Source organism: Dromaius novaehollandiae, chromosome 4, assembly GCF_036370855.1.
Source record: "Dromaius novaehollandiae isolate bDroNov1 chromosome 4, bDroNov1.hap1, whole genome shotgun sequence".
NCBI classification, from domain to species: domain Eukaryota; kingdom Metazoa; phylum Chordata; class Aves; order Casuariiformes; family Dromaiidae; genus Dromaius; species Dromaius novaehollandiae.
Genome location: NC_088101.1, coordinates 32,181,796 through 32,202,384, shown reverse-complemented (window position 1 = coordinate 32,202,384; position 20,589 = coordinate 32,181,796). Strand labels below are relative to the sequence as shown.

The following is a 20,589-nucleotide window of genomic DNA, read 5'->3' as shown; positions in this document are numbered from 1 at the left end:
CCTGGGATTATAACCAAGTCCACCTGGACACATTTTCCAAATGTAACGAGAATGGATAAACATACGGAAGCTGGTGAATCATCAAAAGGTTACAGAAATGGTTCTTGGCTTGTTTCTATGCTTCATATCCACAGCGGTGTTCAAGGTCTTTCTGAGACAAATTAATGGATGTTCACATACTTTCCTACACATACTTACGGGAAGAAGGTCTGGGGTACTTCCATCTATACCAAGAAAAATTTAGAATTTTTTTTTTTTAAATCTATCTGTCTAGCCATAGACAAAAAGAACCTTCTACAACCTCGTTAGGAGTTTTCTTTACTTCGAGACTTTGACAATAACCCCATCAGAACTGATTGCTCACTAGCCCCTCACTAGAAAGCTTTGTGGCAGGAAAATATAAATTTTCCGAGATTGACTAGTGATTTGGAGAGCACCTATTTTTTATAGTAATTTGAAACACTTTACAAAGCAGCAAACCAAGGAAGGATTCATTCCTTGCAAGTGATTTGAAGAAGCTCTCCAAACACTGAGGCATAAATTTACTAGTCAACTCTGACAATTTAAGATAATACATTTTGTTGTTTTGTTGCACATTTAAATTATTCCTCAGAGCACAATATATCAAAGTTAAAATTCTTTAAAGCAAAATCAATATTATCACTACAGCCCAGCAATATATTACGTCTTTTGTGGTAACCCTGTGCAAAGAGACAGAAGTCCTTAGGAAGGTTAGGACTAAAGGAGTAGAGAGAGTTCTTCCCAGAATACATTTTACATTTAAACTGAAGAGATGCACAAAATTCTTGATGTACTTAGACTAAACTACTGCACTGAACACCCAGCTGTGTATTTTATCTGAACTGCTTATTTCTTTGCTTCTAGTTTTTAAGCTTATTTTTGTACATCTCCTGAGTTTTCTTTGGCTCCTGTTGCCCTTCTCCCTCCCCCTAGTTATACATTTCTGAGATTCAGCAAATATGTAGAAGATTCTAAACCTTTAGCAAGTAGCTCCCATGGAATTAACGGATTAGGCACACTAATTTTTCCTTATTGGGTTACTTCTGTAATGAGAGAAAGAAAAACATTTTATGCTTTTAACAGAGGTCACAGTAAGCATGCCAGCCTGCATTGATACTTTTCTGCCAGCTCCAAAGTATTAACAGAGTCAATCAGTTAGCTGTTATCAGTCACTGGCATTTCAGAGGGCCACAGCACAGCTATTGCATGCTAAACTCAAGGCAGCACATTCCTGCTCAAGAGTGTTTTGTAGGTATAACTTTCCTGTATAAAACACACCATATATTTATATTTACAGAAGATCTTGTTCAGCAAGTGATGAATATTGGCCCTTACTAGGCTAGCTAAAAGTTAGTCTCAGAGCAGTGAGTATTAGAAAGGGGGATTGACCATGCGTACTTAGAACTAGTATGTCATTGGGTATGGGCTTACTCTTAAATCTGAGCTATGCAGAAGGGAAATAAAGCATAGCCAAGAAGAAAAATTACCTGTTTGCAGAATTTGTCAGTAACAGTAGAGTCAACTCGCATGAAAAGCAGGGACGATATTCAGTGAACGCCTTCAGTAATAGCATCACTATTTCACGAATGGACTTAGGATACTGCTTGCTACAGTAGCCCAACGAGATGCCAGTGCAGACGCAGCATTCGCACAGACTGCTCATATGTGGCTTCCAACGTTTATACCAACACGTTTTAGGTAAACAGTTATGGGGCTTTGTTTAATTATCATGACTGTCCTGACACTTAGTTTTAAAGGTCAAGCAGAGTATTTCTGAGCAGTTCACTGTTTGAAGCAAACTAAGAAGAAATTAAAATGTAGGAAAGGAGCAGAGGTGCGTGATCTTTTTTTGAAGGCAGACATGTGGAATTCAGTGATTAGAAATGAATTAATATACTGAAGAATAAATTAAGCTCAAGTTTATTTGCAAATAGTTCATATGTACATCTTCATCTTAAAATAATTTCTGAATATCTTTACATTAACAGAAACATAGTATAAATAGAATGTAAAGAAAATCACTGCCGCTCTGCTAATCCTCTGCTTGGCTTCATGCTGGCATTAAATTACTTGTTCCCCAAATTCTTCCCCATCCCTATTCTTCTCCAATATATTCTTCTCTACATAAGGTAGTAAAGCGTGTTGTTTAAGGACTGGAGGATCAAGGATGTTCCTCACAAGCTTACTTGCAATTGCTAGAATAGGAATAGTCATAAGAGAAAAATGATATTTTTTTCATGTGTTTCCAGTATAGCACCTGTATTCTAAAACACATGGTTCATATAGATAACTGCTTGCTTTTATGTCCTTGCCAGGAAGTACTGAAAATATATCTTTGACATGATAGAAGAGAATAGCTTTGTTGATATTTGTACTTCTCTATGCTGTCTTACTGGGAGACTTTTTTTAACCTACTGAAAAAAATCACAGGCTTATCAAAACTCACAAATTAAGAGGAACAGTTACAGGCAAGGCAAGAGTACTTTGCACGGTTTTTTTTTCTACAGCCTTTTAAAGTTATTAACACTGCAGCATTGCCATTTATTGTCACATTTTTTTTCCCCATTCATTTTTGAGTAAGGTCCTGGGCAAAACAATTTTCCTATTGATGTTATGTGGGAAAAGTGCTAAGTATCAGTGATTGTATCCCTCAGAGATTGCCATCCCTCCTTCCAAAGATCATGTCTTCACATCAACCACAATGACATCTGATCTCAGCCAAGAACCAGTATCTCTCCAATTCTGTTAGTTTCAATTAAATATTTGTGTCATTTATGCATGTTTGTCAATGTGCAGACAGATACAAACATTCAAGCATTTCCCCTGAAGTGTACAATTGACTCCTGCTGGGAAGTCAGGTTGGGCGGGCAAAAATTATTCTTTATGGATCAGATTGCTTTTAACCTCTTCCCGTCTGCCACAGCAATATTTGCATCTCTAAAGAAGTCTGATAGTCCTGCATTTATCAGGACTGTCAAGTATCTGTCAAGTAAGATCAGTAAACGTCAGAGGAAAAAGACTGAGTTTAAATCAAACCTAGAGGAAGACTTCAAGAAAGGGTTCCTGAAGAAACCCATGAGGTTTTATAGGCAGAAATTCTCCCTGGGAAATGCATCCTAGGGCCTCAGGAGCAGAGAGGTGAGTCAGGAAAGCAGTTCCAGAGGTCAGAGGAATGCAGGTGTACGGAGAGCAATCTTTTAGATTTCATTTCTATGTACAAGTAGTTCTCTTACTTCCTCCCTTAGTTCTAAGAACATTAGCATCTGTGTTACTTATTTTGGAAAAATGCAAATAAAGTTATTTGCAGCATATCTAATCTGCTTTGTATTAAAGGTCATTTCAAAGTGAAAAATTAATTATTCACTAACAGATAAGGAAAATCCAGCTACAAGGGATTAAATAACAAGCATGCACGTCCCACATGCAACATTTCAGGAGATAAACAGGTAACAAGATGTGCCTCCACGAAAGCAGTGTATCCCAACTTCAGAACTAGTATAACGGGACTTCAAAGAGGAGGAAGCATCTTCCATCAGCCTTCAATACCCAGAAGCTCTCTTTGGCATTTGCCAGAGTAGCAGAGCTGGTGGGGGGAGGGGTTCTTTAATTTTATTTTACTTTTAAGTTTATATCAGCTTCCTTTAATGAAAAGGAAAATATTGTGCTCATCTGGTTCTACTTACAGTAATTTCTACCTTCATACCATTAGCTGTAACATGCCCAGTCAAACCTTTGACAGGCAAACAAGAATTGGCTTCAAGTAACATAGTCAATAGTGAGCTAGTCTTCAGATCAATCTGATGCTGCCCAAGTATTAGGATGTATCAAGCAGCAGCGATGAACTCTGAACATCACCCGCTACAACACAGTAAATTAGGCTGCTGCCATCCCATTGATTCTTCCCCCAAATAAGGCTCTAGAAGCCACTTAAAAATCAATGGAGAAAAATTGAAGGTTATTTGTAGCCTCCACTGAAATGGATAAAATCTCTTGCACGAAGCCTCTCCTTGATCCACCTACGAGCACTGTCATAGTTATTTAAGTTTAAGAACATTATGTGGAAGTGATTAAAAGTTCAATAACAGGAAGTCGGTCTCCCTTATCCTTAGAAATATGTACCGCTTCAAAACAGTAGGGGATTTGAAAGCTTAATAGATGCACTTTGTCATGACAACATTTTACGAAACAAGCCATAATGTAAAGAAATCAAAGCTAGATGAATTTTAAAAGGTACCAATTTTCAAGTAGCAAGATGATTAAGTAATAGAACAAACTGAAAGCAAAAGAGCTATCCATCTTCAAATCTTGTTTCAAGGTATATACTATGATTTAGTCAAATATGTTATTTGGGTCAAGCTAAACTAACTCAGCAGCCATACAGAATTTCAGAAGAGTAGAGACGGTGATCCATTAGGGACTTAACTGATGAATTTATGCATTGTTGGATTTAAGGCAATATGATTTAAGTTGCTTTACTGCCCATACAGAAGGCAAGGTATGCTCAATGGGTTATCTCAGTAGGGCAGAGGGTTGCTGACCTGCATGCTGAGGGACAATATTCTCTTAACTATTCTCGCTAGGACAGCAGGAACACATCTCCCTGCTTAGCTCTCAAGTTTTTGATTTTTTTTGTTTGTTTGTGTTGGGCGGGGGGGGGGGGGGGGGGGAATGCATTCAGTAGAACTACTGGTACCACAGGCTTTGTAATTCTTCAGCTTACATTACTAGAAACATGCCCTTAAATTCACCCAGAAGCTGTTTTACAGAAAAAGAAATGGCAAATAAATTTAACAGCTTAACTTCCTTCATTCATTTAAAGGGTGTTTTTCCAAAATCCAACTACGGCTGAGAAATGACTGTATATTATGTGTCAACATCAGACGTCCGAGAAGATCAGCAGCAGATGCTCTACTCAATTTTATTCCATGCTGATAGTCCTCAAAAAATGCACCATCAGCATGCACCAACTTTAAAAGAATTAAATTAGATTTCAGAGGATAAGAAAAATAATGTTGAGTAGTCCAGTTCTCCCTTCTCCACTGCATTTTCTCCAGAGGGAGCAAGAATTTTGGTACTAACTGGGTAATAATTCCCTGGTTAAATATTTTTGTTCTTCGAAGATAAAAAAGTTACCTTTTAACTATCTTTTACAGAAAGACTAAATACTCTCAATTAATATACATTTCCTTTGCTAGACTCATATGGCTAAAAATTCAGATAGCACTAAAAGTTACAGCAGGATATAGATTTACCTCAGCAGAATTAAAAACCTCATGACTGGAAAGAACTGAAGCAACTGATTTTGACTGCCAGTATGCAAACAAACAGTATCAATCTCAAAAAAAGAAAACAACAAAAACAAAAAAGCTTTTATCTACCGTACGTATTCATTTTCCAGACTTTCAAAAAAGTCAAAACCATTAATACATAAACTCGTAACTCTTGACTACAAATTACCTCCCTCTTTTATCACTTATGTTGCTGTAGTTATATTAAAAACATAAGTTTGCCCCTGACTAGTGGCTAAGGAAAATCTAATCTAATCATTGAAAAGTTCTGTCCTTAAACATATCATGTCTTTACTTCCCTTTCTAAAGAAAGGATCTCTAGTCTTCTTGGATAATAAACTACTGTATATTAGCATACTTGCAATGCATTTCACCTCTATGAAGCAAAGAGACTTCAATTTTTCCTAATTACATTTCTCAGACTTCAGTCGAGCAGCTGAACTATCTTGAACTCATCTTGAATACTTGACTTTCTTGCTTTAAGAAGTGTCCAGTCATATGAACAGGATTTATACTCCTTATTTAAAACACTATTGGTGATATTTTGTATCTCCTCTTCCAGAACAATAGTAATACTGTAAGGGTTTTCCTTTAAAGCTTATTTTATTATCTTCTAATAATTACCTTACAATACTTTGTGTAGGTGGATTTGTTAGGAGCAAGCGCTGTTCGCACCGATTGTCATGAGTTGATGCTTTAAGTAGCTCTAGACATCTGTGGCCTTTTGCATGAACCTCTGCTGGTTTTCGGATTTGAATGATGTCCTTCATCGATATTTCTCTGTTCTACTTTGTGACAGTAAGAAACTTGGTGAAGTAGTAAAAAGCATCTTTACTTTCCTAATGTGAACACCAGTGACAACTGCAAAATCATCTGGACATTTGGAGAGTTGTTAACATGCTCACATTCTCTCTAGCATCTTGAACATGCTAATTACAAATTTCATTACGGGGGGAAAAAAAAAAAGGCAGCAAGCTCAAAGTTAGATTTCCCCTACATCTTTGTTCCTCTCGCTGCAGCTTCACATCAGAATGATGAATTTGGGGTAAAATAAGATACTGGCTTATGTCACTGGAGAGCACTACTTCATTCAGGAAACAATACAGTCACGCTACAAATCTGCAGAGAGCTACTCTAAGGAAAAGAACAAATGTGGTCACATTCATGCAACAAATGGTACCACAGTTTGCCACTGTCCCATGTTACGCTCATCCTTCACCAAACGCGCTGAAACTCAAGCTGCTTCGAGGAAAGAGCAGCGACAAGAATTCACACGAGACACGGGCACCCTCTTACACCATCCTCTCACTCCCAAGGACCCCAGTTGGCAGCACAGCCCTAATTCCCAGATTCCCACACCGTGGCGCTGCTGCAGACAAATCCTCCACCTCAAGCAGTCCAGCGCTCTTCCCTCCTCCACCAGACAGTCCTTAAACAGGGCACATTTTTCCTCCACATATTGAGGGGCTAAAACTGAATACCGTATGGTAAAGTCACCAGTTCATAGCTTGTGATGTCACTTTTGGTGAATTTGGGGAAGGCTACGGCACTATAGCAGAGGCAGTTTTGGTAGCCTTACCACACGCTACAGTAACTGCCCTCAGGAGGACTGACATCTACATGAAAGCTTCCTCACCAGAAAATTTGTCACCTACATACACACCTGAGCCCTGTATATCATACTGACTTCCGTTCTACCAGAGAAACATTCAACACACGTGAAAATATATCTTTCCTGGAATAAAAGAGGAAGAGGAAAAAAAGGAAAAGAAAAAAAATCTTTGGCACAAACATTTTTCCCCAAGAGACAGACACACAGAGAAATGCGCTGCTGCTGCGCCACAAGGTTTAGCGAGAGCAGAACCGAACCAACGATAGTTCAACAGCGAGACTTACAAGCACATCAGCCTTGCTTTGGGTCTGAAATAGGATGGGCCTGATAATGAAATTCAGCTGAGCTTGCCGCTAGAAGTAACATGTAACTTTAAGTTACTGTTTCTGCTAAAGACCTGAAGAAATGCCTGCATGCATCTGCTATACGTATATAACCCCCAGACATCTCTCACGGAGAGCAGTCTTTAGGGAGTTCATTAATTGAAAGCAGTTAACTAAGTGTCCCTAGCCTTCACTTTGACAAGTGGCATTGTAAACTAAACAAAATCAAATCTAAAATAGTAATAATTAGTCCTCTATTTGAAACACTTTTTTTAAAGCAGCATATTCATAGAAACTTTGTAATAATGCAAAGCCTCCCCTCCAGATGTAAGACACTAATTTTCATAATAAATAACAATGGGGAAGATGATGTCTTATGCTGCATCATTCAACTGTAACCCCCAAATTATCTTTGTTTTTACACATGCTTCGTAATACTTGAACAGAACTGTGTGCCAGTAAGGGAAATCCTGTATTCCCTTGGGTTTTACAATGCAGCTTTACTACATATCTAGTATATAAAGCTAATTGTTATTTCTTCTTATCTACTAATTACCACAGATTGTGATGATCTATTTTTATCTCCATAATCTTCAGAAATAAATTCCTACATGCAGTACAAAATACTTACCAGAGGACTAAGACACCAAAAGCAATTGGCAGATACTGCATTTTTCTGCACAGTTCGCAAATTGTTGCTGTTTTTCATTTTTTAAAAAAATGACATTTTATGAGGAGAAAACAGATGAACTGAATGAGGAAATCTTTGGTTTTAACCTTAACACAAGTTAACAGTAACCAGCCTGTAGATTTTTACTTACTTGTGTGTGTCTGAATGCAGTAGGTAAGTGCATTTTACGTCATATTGATTATTACTAGCAGATTGATGTCTTCGAAGGGGCAACACCAGTCATTCTGCAACAACTCTGTGTGTTTACTAAATGAAGCCTTATAAGACTGTGGTCCAACATGGATATCCAGTTGGCTGGGACTACTGAAATTCCCATCCCAGCAGTACTGAGTATACCTAATGCAATCCCAAGCGCTGCTGGTCTAACCTCTGCCCCAGAGCCGCCTGGGCAACCTGATCCCATGTGCTGCTGCCCTTCCTCCCAGGAAATCCTCCCCGGCGTCTCCCAGGCTGTTACAAACCATTTACACTTCATCCTCCTCTAAGCATACACCACAAGACTTTATCCTTTCCAACTTGTCTTTATTACACTGTGTGATAAATAGTATAGTCGGGTACTTGAACCTGATCAGCGTGTCAGGGCAAGTGGCCTTTCTTTATAACCCCAGACTGAGTCACTATGAAAATGCAGAAGGCGGGGGGGGGGGAAGGATTTGTTATGCAGAAGGAACTGCTTCTTCTTTGCTGCGCTGCTCAAGGCTTAGAGAATTTAAGGCTTATAAAATAGAACCAAAACATAAATCATACGATCACTACTACTTTGATTTTTTTTCTTGATTTCTTTTTTCCAAGAATCTGTTAGGTCTTACTCTTTCCATCTGTTTTAATTAACATCTATCAAACTTATCCAGTCACAGAAATGGCAAACACTTGACTTCAATAAGGAACAACAGTTTTAAGTGTAATAGCATTAGCATGTACTTAAAGACAATAGTTTCATGCTCAGCTGTTCAGACAGAAAGATGTCTTTTACGCTACTTCATATACTTACATTTTCCCTTTTTAATAACCATAAGGTTACAGCAAACATTTTTAGAGCTTCTCAATGACAGAAGCAGCAAGGGAAAGTGAGGCCTGTAAATAGGTTAGCAGTTCAAAAGAAGTTATCTGCGTGAGTTGCTTTAGGTGATCGCCTACTACTGTCTCCAAACTAGACTAGCTCTTTCACTTCTGCAAACGGGACATGCAGAAGGCATTAAAGCACACCTCAGACCAGAAGGAAGAAAACTATCCTGAGGATGTAAAAGGCACAGAATACTGATGTATTTTTATTACTGACACTTTAATTAAAACTATACCTCTCATACCACACAGCTGAAGAATTACCCATTGCCTTTTCATAAAGCAGAACCTTAGCAGCTTAATTGCAAATGTGGAAGGAGAGCAGGGGAAAAAAGACACTGGAGTTTCAAGTAATTTTGCCTTAACAAGAGAATGTAAATGCTAACACAAAATATGCCTTTCCACCAACAGCCCTTCAAAGCTTAGAGGTGATTAATGCTGCTACATTTCATTTCAGTGCTGTCAGGATCCTTCTGCACACATCCTTACAAAAATGAGATTTACAAAGTATCTATTATTTATTCTGAAAGCAAAGGGACTTTGCAAATGACAGGATAAGGTCTTTGCCCAGGAGCTGGTTTCGATAGTGGAGATCAGAGAGTCCTTTTCACTTTTTGTTCCGTACTCATTAGCACTGTCAGAAATAGTTGTAGGTAAGAAGTCATATTATTCTGCTCCTCCTCCTTTGGGAGGCTGGCGATCCTAAGATTGACTGACATGATCCATCTTCCAAATCTATTAAATTTTCTCTTGCTTTGTAAAACGCATTTTTTACAGCTTCCTCATGCCTATTACACTGTAATCTTACTCATCTCTCCTCCTTAATTCAGCACTTTCTAGCATATTTTGTCCATACAAAAGTAACAAAAAATTTGTTAAATCTATGCAAGATTTGTTTATTTATAATTAAATTGGATAGATTTTTCATCTTCCTAATATTCAGCTAAAAATTTGCTCCTGTCCTGTATCCAACATAAAACTGAGATACCTGGATGTTCTAAAAAACAGGCACTATGTATCTGTTCATTAGGTATACATTCCTTTATACAGAAGCCCACACCTAAATGGATGTTAATATAGGGCATTAGAGAAGAGGTGACAGAACATCTGTAATTAACAGAATCTGGATGAAAGCAGCAGAAATTCTACATGTTTTGTGGTTGTTATTTTTAATCTAAACTTGCAATGTTTGCTAGGTATATTCATAGAAGTTGCTAAGGTAGTAATTTTTCTCCAGTAACCGTATTACTGGCATTTTGCGAGAAGAAGCTAAAGGCTAATGGTTCTCCCCTAGCTTTGCATCGGGAATCATGAGTAGAGGCAGCCAGTCCATCGTGTGACCCACTGTCTTGGCCTGCCATAAAAGCACCAGCTGACTCTGTTCTTGTCAGACAGATGCATACAACAATAAAAGCTTGTCAAAAAAGCTGATAGGGAAGGGCTCCTGCCCCCCCATTCTCGGTTTCACTCAAAGTTGCGTTGTTTCATTCTTCAAAATTTTGAAGAGTGACACTGATGATAGAATATTAAAGCACCAGTTAGGGGAACTGAGTAAATTCTTAGAAATGTTTTCTATTTTGCTATTAAAATTTTTTGACCAGGAAACACAGGGAAAAGGGCTAAATCCAGGCATCTTTACTCCATAAAGAACCTCAAAGATCCATGCTATTTCCTTCCTGTGGTGGAAGTAGCCAGAAACTCTAAATAATTCTTCGCCACTGTCAGTGTCGGATTATTGCCGGGATGGTTTGGGAACAGACTCATTTCCCACTGCCTTTCACTGACAGCAGTAAATTAAACTGAAATCTGCACCACTTCTTATAATATTCTGCCTTCACATGAACTGCTTCAGTTTTAAGTTTTCTACTTTTTTTTTGTAAAGTAATATGGTACGCAACCTGCCTGACCTGATTTATCAATATATATGCTGGAGTCCTGCTTTGCTCTTTGAGTCACTTATTTAACCTTAGTATTTCTATTAAATGAATAATTTTAAAGGCAACTCCAACAGCTAACAGAATTACTAGTTTACTGACTAAACTGATATTCCTCATAACTAGCACAAGTAGAATGGATAAAACTAGCTGTAAAATATTCCAAACATTTTTTAAAACCAGCTGACTTAGGCTTTTAAAAAAAAGTTTTAGTAAACTGTCTGGAATCAATTGTTGCAATCATCGCTGTATAAATAACGGATCTTTTATTACAAACTTTTAATATGAAGACTAGTGAGCATGAAACTTGAGAGGATGCATTAGCAAACCCTATATCTGGACTCATCGTCTTTCTGATTTTGAAGAACTCTGTGCACACCAATAACAGCAGACAACTTTCTATTGCGTTTTGCATGCCTATAGAGAATAACACGTGCCAGTCTAACATAGCCATTAAAATTTCATGCTAAGAAATAGCACTTTGTAGAGACTTACCTAGAGAAAAACTCTCTGTAACTACAGGAACTTGTTGGGTTTTTTTTTCCCCATTCCCTGAGACTTTATTACTGTCAGAGGACTAGCCACAGGAGAGGGTTAAATAGAAAGGGAATGTTTTATGCCCTCCCATCATTAAAGTAAGAGTTGAGTGTTTAAACAAATGGGAGCAATGGGAAGCATCAAATTAAGAGGAAATTATGACTTCCAGAGATGCTACAATTCCATTTGGACAGAGGTGGAGTCCACTTTCATTACGCAAACCTGGCATCCAAGAAAGCACAAGTGTTTACATACCGTACAACTCTGCGAAACAGAGCGTATGAATCTGCATCAAACGGGCATATAGTTAGTAGTCAGTCAACTATACAATAGCCCTGAACTGTGACTGGCTTTTCTGTGCAAAAAGGAATAATCCAACAGTATCTCTTTGTTTTCATTTGCCTAGAGCCTTCTCCTGTGTTCTAATTAAGATTAATGTGTTAGTGAAAGCTTGTTGACATTGTAAAAGTTAATAATCCAAGGCATGTGTGTAAAATGTTCTTGAAGTTAACTTCATCGAAGTAATTGTAATATTGTTAAAACCGAGCAATGGGGAACATAATCGACAAAGGCTGAAACAGCTTGGAATTGTATTTGCCTACTGCGTAACAATATGGCGCGGTACTACCATGAGGAGCCCTATGTCTTCTCACCATCCACCTAGAGGTAACAGAGGACTCACTAATTCCTAACAGCCATTTTTAATCACTGTCACCATACTTAATAACTAACTTGTCGAAGGTCTTTCTGTGTGCGTTCCTCTTGTACCCTTGTGTGACAGATCGCGGCTGTCTGGAAGAACATGCATAGGAAAGACTTCTGACTCATAGGCACCAAAGCAGCAGATGAAATATTTTTAAAGGACAGTGAGGACTATGAAATCAGAGTTACTTCAGATTACAAAGCTAAGTCTCAGTTCAAGAAGATTTCATATCTTTTTCCAGTATTCAGCCATTTGCATGGTAATAGTAACAATTATCAGAATCCATCAAGACTCCAAAATTGTGTCTGCCCTGAAAAACGGAAGATAACTGAGAATATTGCATCCTTTCAGTTTTCTGTGGCATGGATTCTATTTTTGCATATGCTAGTTTAGTATCTACCATGTTGTGGCTTTTGCACAGCACAAACTAAATGATAGCAGAAAAATCCAGTGTGTTATTTCTGTGACGGGTACTGCAACACTTATTTTACTACAGCATTGATTACCATAGTGAGAAGGAAAAGGTGTTAATTAATATTATATTACTGTAAGCATAGTCCACTACACTGCAATAGTGATCCCATTCCTTTCATCTTCACAGATGCATATAATAGAAGGTGCTATGGGCCATCTCCATAGGGCAGATGAAACCCACAGCTTTTGACAGAAATGCATATATCAGACTGCAGCTCTTCTCCTTTGCTTCACCAGATAAACTATTCCAAACCAACAGACAGAAAATAAAATCTTCTACTGAGGGTTTTTAAAAGGTTTGGTTAGATAAAGCCTAATCTTACCTGAACAGCCACAAATAGAATTAAACTATAAATGCCAAAACTTACAATACATAGTAAAGAAAAGAAAGTTCACAGCCTTCTGTCTGAAATGTAGTTTGATAGATTCTTGGGGACAGTCAAGGAGAAAACTCTCTAGATATTACCACATCAATCCATTAAGCTCTAAACCAACTTTCAATTCAATCTTGGAGAAACTCCCTAAGTTGACACAATACATGCATTAATTCAATCAAACAAACCATCTCTGTCCTCTGTCCACATGTTTGGGTTTTTTCTTTTATGATATCAAACAATCTGCAATAATATGTTCAAGAACATTGTTTGTTCAATTCATCTAAAAACAAAAACAAAAAACAAAAAAACAAAAATACCCACCTCTCCCTCCTTCTCGTTTGGGCTTTCTCATACTTGACTGCTGCCAGATGTTACAGGTAGAGGTAGACAGCACATGCCATCTGCACTGCCAAACGTCTCGGGTAGATCCGAACAGGCTGCTGGCTTCAGCTGAATGTTAATGGCTGCTGGCAGCTCAGCAGGTGCAGCAGAGGACCAGGGGGATGTGTGTTGAGAAGCCTAGAACGAACACACTAGTTATGTGCCAGATGAAAACTGGAGTTATAAAAAAATAAAATAAAATAAAATAGCACAGTATAGATCAGAAGACATTGAGAATATCGTTTCAATCATGCCTTTCATTTCTGAAAAACAAAAGCCCCTTATGCTATTTTTAAAAGGAAGTTACTTTAGTTTTCTACTTTTTTGAAATATAATAGGTTAAGACTTTGTTTTAGAGAAACATAATTACCTAGATATTTGTAAACTGAACTGCATTTTAACAGCCTGCTTGATATGCTGCGAAAAGGTTGAACAGTACACATTTCAACTGCATCAATATAACTTTCAGATAACAAGACAAACACATACGTATGTACACACATACACAAATATAGATTTATTCCTTAATTGGTTTTAAAATACAAAGCTAAAATACAAAGCAGATACAAAGGACATTCATTATTCTGTCATGCTATTCCCAAGCAAACAACTAACGTATGTATGTGACCCATCTCCATATTCTTTCCAAATAGCACAAAAGCTAAGGTTTGGTTCTGTAATCACAAACGGCATAGTGAAAGAGTTCTTCTATGATGTTACAGCACACGTTGATACGCACAGCAAAAGAAAACTACTTTATTACTGATGTACTGAAGTTAATTTTTGTTATTTCTGTTCTTCAGTACCTCTGTAACTAATACCATTTGCTACTTCCCTTTTCAAAAGTTTCTTCTCAGGATTTGCACGGAAACATTTCCGCCACAAAACATTAGAGAAGCAGTTAAATATTTTAGATACTCTCAGCAATCACCAAATGTACACATAGTTCTCGAGAGAACTGTATAACTGAAGAAGCCTTCACTCTAACACTTTTTCAGGATAAAGGAGTCCGATACGTATAGTAAGTCACACCTCAACTTTGCTGATATATCTCTCAAGATTTTTCCTGATACCCTGTCAGTACACCTGTACCTACTCTGGACTAAAAACTCATCCCACTCATTATTTTATTAAATGTCCAATTTAGTTTCTAGTCTGTGCTGACACAGAAGAAACCTAACTACATTATTTGGTATGTAAGGTTCACATTTCTTTACCAGTAACTGAACCAAGACCTATTCGTTTCACACATACAAAACAGGCAAGATCATTGTAAATCAGTTTCTGGGAAAAGCTGAAGTTATTGCAACCCATTACCTTTCTCTGACCGCACCAGTTATCTGTTATAGCTATAAGAAAATAAACTCTCAGAGCCGTATTTCTAAAAGTCTTTGTGTGCCTATAAATCTTATACGAAGAATGGGAAAGAAGCAGGTGCAAAGAAGACGAGGCACGAATCTGATGCACAAAGCGATGTCTCTGATTATTTTTGCTCGTTAAAGACTTAATGACTCTTTACCATTGCCTCTCAGTCCCTAAGTTAAGTGTAAGTCTCCCTTAGTGCACTGGATAAATTATAATTCAGGTTACAAACTTCATACCTGCAGTTTCCTCAGTCATCAAATCTCATAAAGCACCATCAGTGTAAAGCATCAGTGAGACAGAAGCCCTATCAGACTCCACTTCCACTGTGCCAGGCTACAGGTCAGTGGCTGGCAAGAGATCCCATTACTGTGTGTACTGTCTATAAAGCACTTTTGGATCTTTCTTGATGAACAGCTATATATATGCATGCACATTTCAACTGTTACCACAAGCGATTTCAGACCAATCACTCAGATATTGTCATAGGTGTAATAATAAAATTACCTATTTTGCTTTGGTTTGCTGAAGTGAACGTGAAGATCAGACTGCACTCCATCTAGTCTACTTTGCCCGACTACTTTGTTATTGTCAGCAAGCCCGATACCAAAATGCAGACACTTTCATTCCTTTAGGTCAAATCTCCAGTAGTTAAAGCAAGGGGAAAAAAGCAGTAGGATTTCATCGCAGCAGCTGAAAGATTCGGCACTTGCATCCCCCATTTAGGATTTAGTTTACTAAACCTTGATCAGTACTTCAAATTACATTCTGTATTTCATTGCATCTATCAAATGCAAATAAGGGTTTCCATTAAACAAAAAGGTAGAAGCTGTTTCCCAGTTACATATTGTCCTACATGCTCTCCAACCAGAAGAGAGCAAACTTCTAGCTTTAAAAAACCCCGATGCTTCTAACTACTTTAAAACATCTAGTTCATTAGTCTAAAGCTTTAACTGTCCCTGTGCCTACCCCCTTCTTCACAATTTATCCTCTCAATTTGTGTGGTATGCAATTAGATGTTAAAACTTTAATTCACACAATGAGCTTTATTCATGCCAACAGCTCCAGCCCAGTCAATGGAAGCATTTCTTCGAGGGAAAGCGTTCAGGCTACTTCATGGTATTGTTTACTTTTCTTACAGGCATGAAAAAGGGTGAAACAGTGGAGTAAGTTCATTAACTTCAGAAAGCTCCATAGGGTTTCAATGGTATGAAGTTGATCCATTGGTTTAACCTTCCATTTTCTGACGCTTTCCTCTATTATCCTTTGAATAATTAAAACCCTTGAAAGACTTTTCCATTAAATATCTAACTTCTATCTCATTAGTTGCTTGAATAGCTGAAAGGGCAAGCATAATATGAGCTATAGGTGGTTTTGAAAAACTATTCATTTCTTGATGGTAAATGGCATCCACAAATCCTGTCAACATAGATCTTTACAGCCTATATAACTGAAAGGTAGCTTCTGTAAAACATGCATATGGAATTAAGAGTAGATTTGAGTTCAGTAGCAAAATACCACTGCTATTAATCATAATCTGATACTAAATTAAAGTATATTAAGCTCTTAAAAATTTAAAATTTTTAAGTTAAGCACATTTACTCCGTTTCTTCCCACATTTTCAAGTTATGGGATACCTTCAGTCCAGCTGAAAGAGAGGTAATATTTTTTCCTTAGATGGAATCAGTATCAAGCAGGTATCAGCTGTCTTCATTACATATATGATAAAAAGACAAAACTTGGGCCCAAATGCACTAAAGCAAAACAGGAATCACTTCCTACCAATGAATAGGGTCAAAGAGGAATTGTATTATTCCTTCTTTCTCCCCCAGAAATTCTTGCAGTCGATATATCATCATTAGCGGAGGCAAAAAAAAAAAAGAGTACCAAAATATCACCCAATGCTTTTCTTTAATCATATAAAGAAGCCATCACATAAGCATTATTCATTGAGAAACTGTCTCATTTTCCACAGCCTCAGGCTAAAGGAAGATACAGATGGGAGGAAGTTAACAGAACAATCTACAGAGAGGAACTTGTCACATAAAGCACTATTTCAAAGGAAATGGAGAATAGAAGAAAAACATTCTGCACTTGCTCCCCTGCTAATTATAGGCTGGCATATAGCCATTTAAATGCATCTATGACTATTTATATGAACAAATATGCTAGTTACTTCTGCAAATCTGTTTCCAAATCAAGAAGCTTTGTAGGACCATACTTCCAGTAAAAAGGCAAAGAGGTCTAAAGTTCCCAGTGTTTCATTTTCCTTCCTCTGATGACCTATTTGGACAGTACAAGTTACTGGATCTTTTTCTGCATGTTAGTTGTTATAAGCATTCTTTAAAATAATTTGTTTTATGGCATTATGGACTGTTGCAACAGCATTAAATATTTATCACAGTAGCACAGATATGGCTTTTGAAAACGGAGCTACGTTACACCTGTACCGTAACACTACTACATCAATCACTTCATCCTGCAAGTTAGATGCATCCAAATACAGCCTGGAAAGAGCATAAACAGTGAGACTCAATGCTCAAATGTAACACCCCTAAGTAAAATATTCCATGTAAAGTACACTTCAGCATTAAAACCGTGAAGGATCATTTCCTATTGCTAGCAGAAAACAGACTATCAGAAAATGCTAGAGATGCATGCTAGCAGCTTATTGGAAGTTTTTCTATGTTGCTGAACTCAGAAGTGAGCATCCCCTATCATCTTTCATATCAAAAGTTACATGGTTGCAGTAAAATTCTGACACTCGAGAGCTATGTCATCTACAAACCATGAATCCATACAATTAGTATAATTTCCAATTATGTAACCAATGTCAAAATTTGGCCTAGTATTTTAGACATATAATACTGATCTGACCAGGACAGTAAAAACTGGACATTTTGGACAGTAAAATTGCTCATTGAGCGCTTATCGAAAAAAAGAAGAGTTAAAGAAGAAGAGCTATATTAGTGATGAATATTCAGCATCTGGATAGGCAGGAGCATAAACACACTGGACACAGTAAAAAAAGATCAAGTTTGCTATGTATTAAGTTATAAAGGTTTCCTGAGCACAAAATTAAACAAGAATAATGCTGGTACAAATCGTACAAATCAAGTTATGCAAGATAAATTCTGACTTTTTCCCCCTCACACTGGCAAGCAGAGCCTAATGACCATTTAAAATTTATGGAAGAAAGCCAACAATCAGGGCTTTTTGTGCTTGCAAAGTTTTGGCATTGCTTTTTGCAGGATGTGAAAGAGCAAGAACAATTCCTTGGTCTTATCTTTAATGCCATCCATTCCAGCCGCACCAAATGGACCCAAGTTTTGATGTGTACAGCATCTATACTTTGGCCTGCTGTTCCCAAAGCTAGATGGAAAAAGCTTCTCGCAAGCTAAAAATTTTCCTTCCTCCATGTGAGCCTGAAACTACATAATGTTGCCTTTATTAGAGGAATCCCCTTCCTGCTCAAAATATTGCATCATAGACAACTGCTTAACAAGCAGCTGATGCAAAAGAGCCCAAAATTCATATTTTGATTCCCTTTGGGAGATGCAGTTTCAGAATTCCTGGTCCAAGTCAGGTGCCACCTCACCACTGGTTCACCCTCCCTGGGTTTGACCTGGCATTGCTAGTAGCTCTCAGGAACCTCTCTCAATTAGCACTTCATTGAAACCATTAAGTAAATTGGGTAAAATATAGTAAACGCTATGAAATAACAGCACAGCAAACGTACAATATCCATAGTTATTTGTACAGGACAAAGAAATTAAAGCTCTATTCTGGCTCTTTGACTAATACAATGCATATTATAACAGCACTATTGGCATTAAAGGTCAAGAGAAGGCTGATGGTATTTAAAGCTTATACTGGCTTTCACTGTGCTCAAAACAGTAAGTGCCATCACTGTTTAGCAGTCCTATAGCAGATAGCTTTCTTACAGAGCTTTTTTCTTCTCTTGACTCAAGATATTAATTAGTGTCACTTTGCTCACACCAGTCCACTCTTATTTAATCAATGCAATAGCATATTTAAAAAGTCTATCCCATATGCTGAACTATATTTCAGGAACATGTCTTTAAGTACGCCTGGGGTACTGGATGATTTGAAAGCAAGTTTAAAAACACAACTTCGCACTTAAAGAGTAGGTATCATGGCACAAACCAAATCTCTCCACACACCATTTTCATGCCATCATCACACAAAAACTCTCCTCCAGCTGTGAGGAGGACACTGGATCCATGTACATTAGTGGCAAACAAGGAAGATGTACTCAGCATGGTCTACCCAGCCCAGCACATCAGATCATGTCAATTCTAAAACTTAAAACGCTGCTGCCTTCTGTGATAGCTCAGACACTTTCCAGTCATTTGAGTTTTAAGATTACATTTTATTGCTACACTCCCCTTGATAGACCAGAGCAGCTACAGACTAGAGCATGCCTTAAAGGCATGGTTTTCTCTCAGAAACATAAGATCCTTTATATCCTTCACTCTTTTGCCAATACACAATATGGCAACTTCAAGCATATTACCAACTGGAATATTATACAACTGAACAGCACAAGATAGAATTCCCTTGCAGAGGCACTAAAATAAGTTTGCTGAAGAAGGAAATAGGGAGTAGGAGGAGATGAAATGCACGCTCCAGTTTCCAAGGAAAGCATGTTAATGCCTAATACATAGGAAGGGGGGGGATGGAAAAAAAGTATCCATTATAAAAATATGTTCCTTAAGTGCTGCCAAGGGAAGATCAGTGAAACCTATAGCAATGTGCTGAGTAAATGCTGGTCATGCAAGTTAAAACTGCCCAAGAGCAGCTTTCAATGACATATCCAATTTCAGCGTTTACAATGCATGAACTATTAAACTCAACCAATATGACTCTTTATGGCAGCATTTTTCAGAGCTATATGCTGACTAACACTTTAATACAGAAAAGTATTTTGTTTACTTTTCGGAACACATTTCTCAAGAAAAGTGCTAGCTTGTAGTACAGACTGATAGAGAGCCTGATGATAGGAAGAAAATACTCCAAAACAAACTGTTGATATAGAGACTCCTATTCACCAGCTATCTGCAGACCAACACGACTTCTCATTTTATGCTGTCTTCTTTGAGAACTAGGGACAGCAGTGGGTAAAATTCAGAACTAACAGATGAGGTTTGGCATTTTTCATAAGGAAGCCAACTTGTCTCAACCAGATGAGCAGCACCATTATGGGGCTAACATGACTAAGATTAAATTGATTGTCTACCTAAATAAATACTATAGTTTTTGTGTATGCCTCTAACACCACAATGCTATCGTTATTTGAATACATACCACTGCAGTGGTACAGGCTGGCCACAGGTTAAAGGCTACCCAAAAGCACTGCTCAAAGAAATGAGGGCTTGACCACATCTGCCCAGCTCTAAGTGATTAGATTACACCATTAGGAGCTTAAAAATAAAAACAAACAAACAAACAAACAAAAACACACTTTGTTATGTAACTGTTGCTAATGTCACACTTTTGTAATGCACTTGGCATGGTAACAGAAATCCCAGAACCACCACTAATTGGCTGTAATTACATATAGAGCAAGTCAAAGAGGTTAGCCTGGGGCTACAGGATCGTCAAGGCCACTGGCAGTTTACGCCACTGATCTAATCTAGAAAGCAAGAAATGATTAGAACAACATGTTAAAACAACAGCCCCTCATGGGGTAACTCCACAGATGGGCGTCTGATACTGGGCAGAAAGACGAGCCCCACGTGGACCTATTGCATATAGGGGCAGGGCCCCAGCCAGGCCTCAAACACATCCAGCTGCCAGAGAA

General features: G+C 37.8%; 2 long non-coding RNA genes across 2 annotated transcripts in view; one reads left to right on the top strand and one right to left on the bottom strand.

Moving 5' to 3' along the window:
- The window catches only part of LOC135328194 (uncharacterized), a 111,752-nt gene extending 98,216 nt beyond the window's left edge, over positions 1–13,536 (bottom strand). The window contains exon 1 of the long non-coding RNA XR_010388962.1: positions 13,344–13,536. This is a non-coding gene — a long non-coding RNA (uncharacterized LOC135328194). The remainder of the gene's footprint in view (positions 1–13,343) is intronic.
- Positions 1–20,589, top strand: part of LOC135328193 (uncharacterized) — a 46,886-nt gene that overhangs the window by 13,854 nt on the left and 12,443 nt on the right. The window lies entirely within an intron of this gene.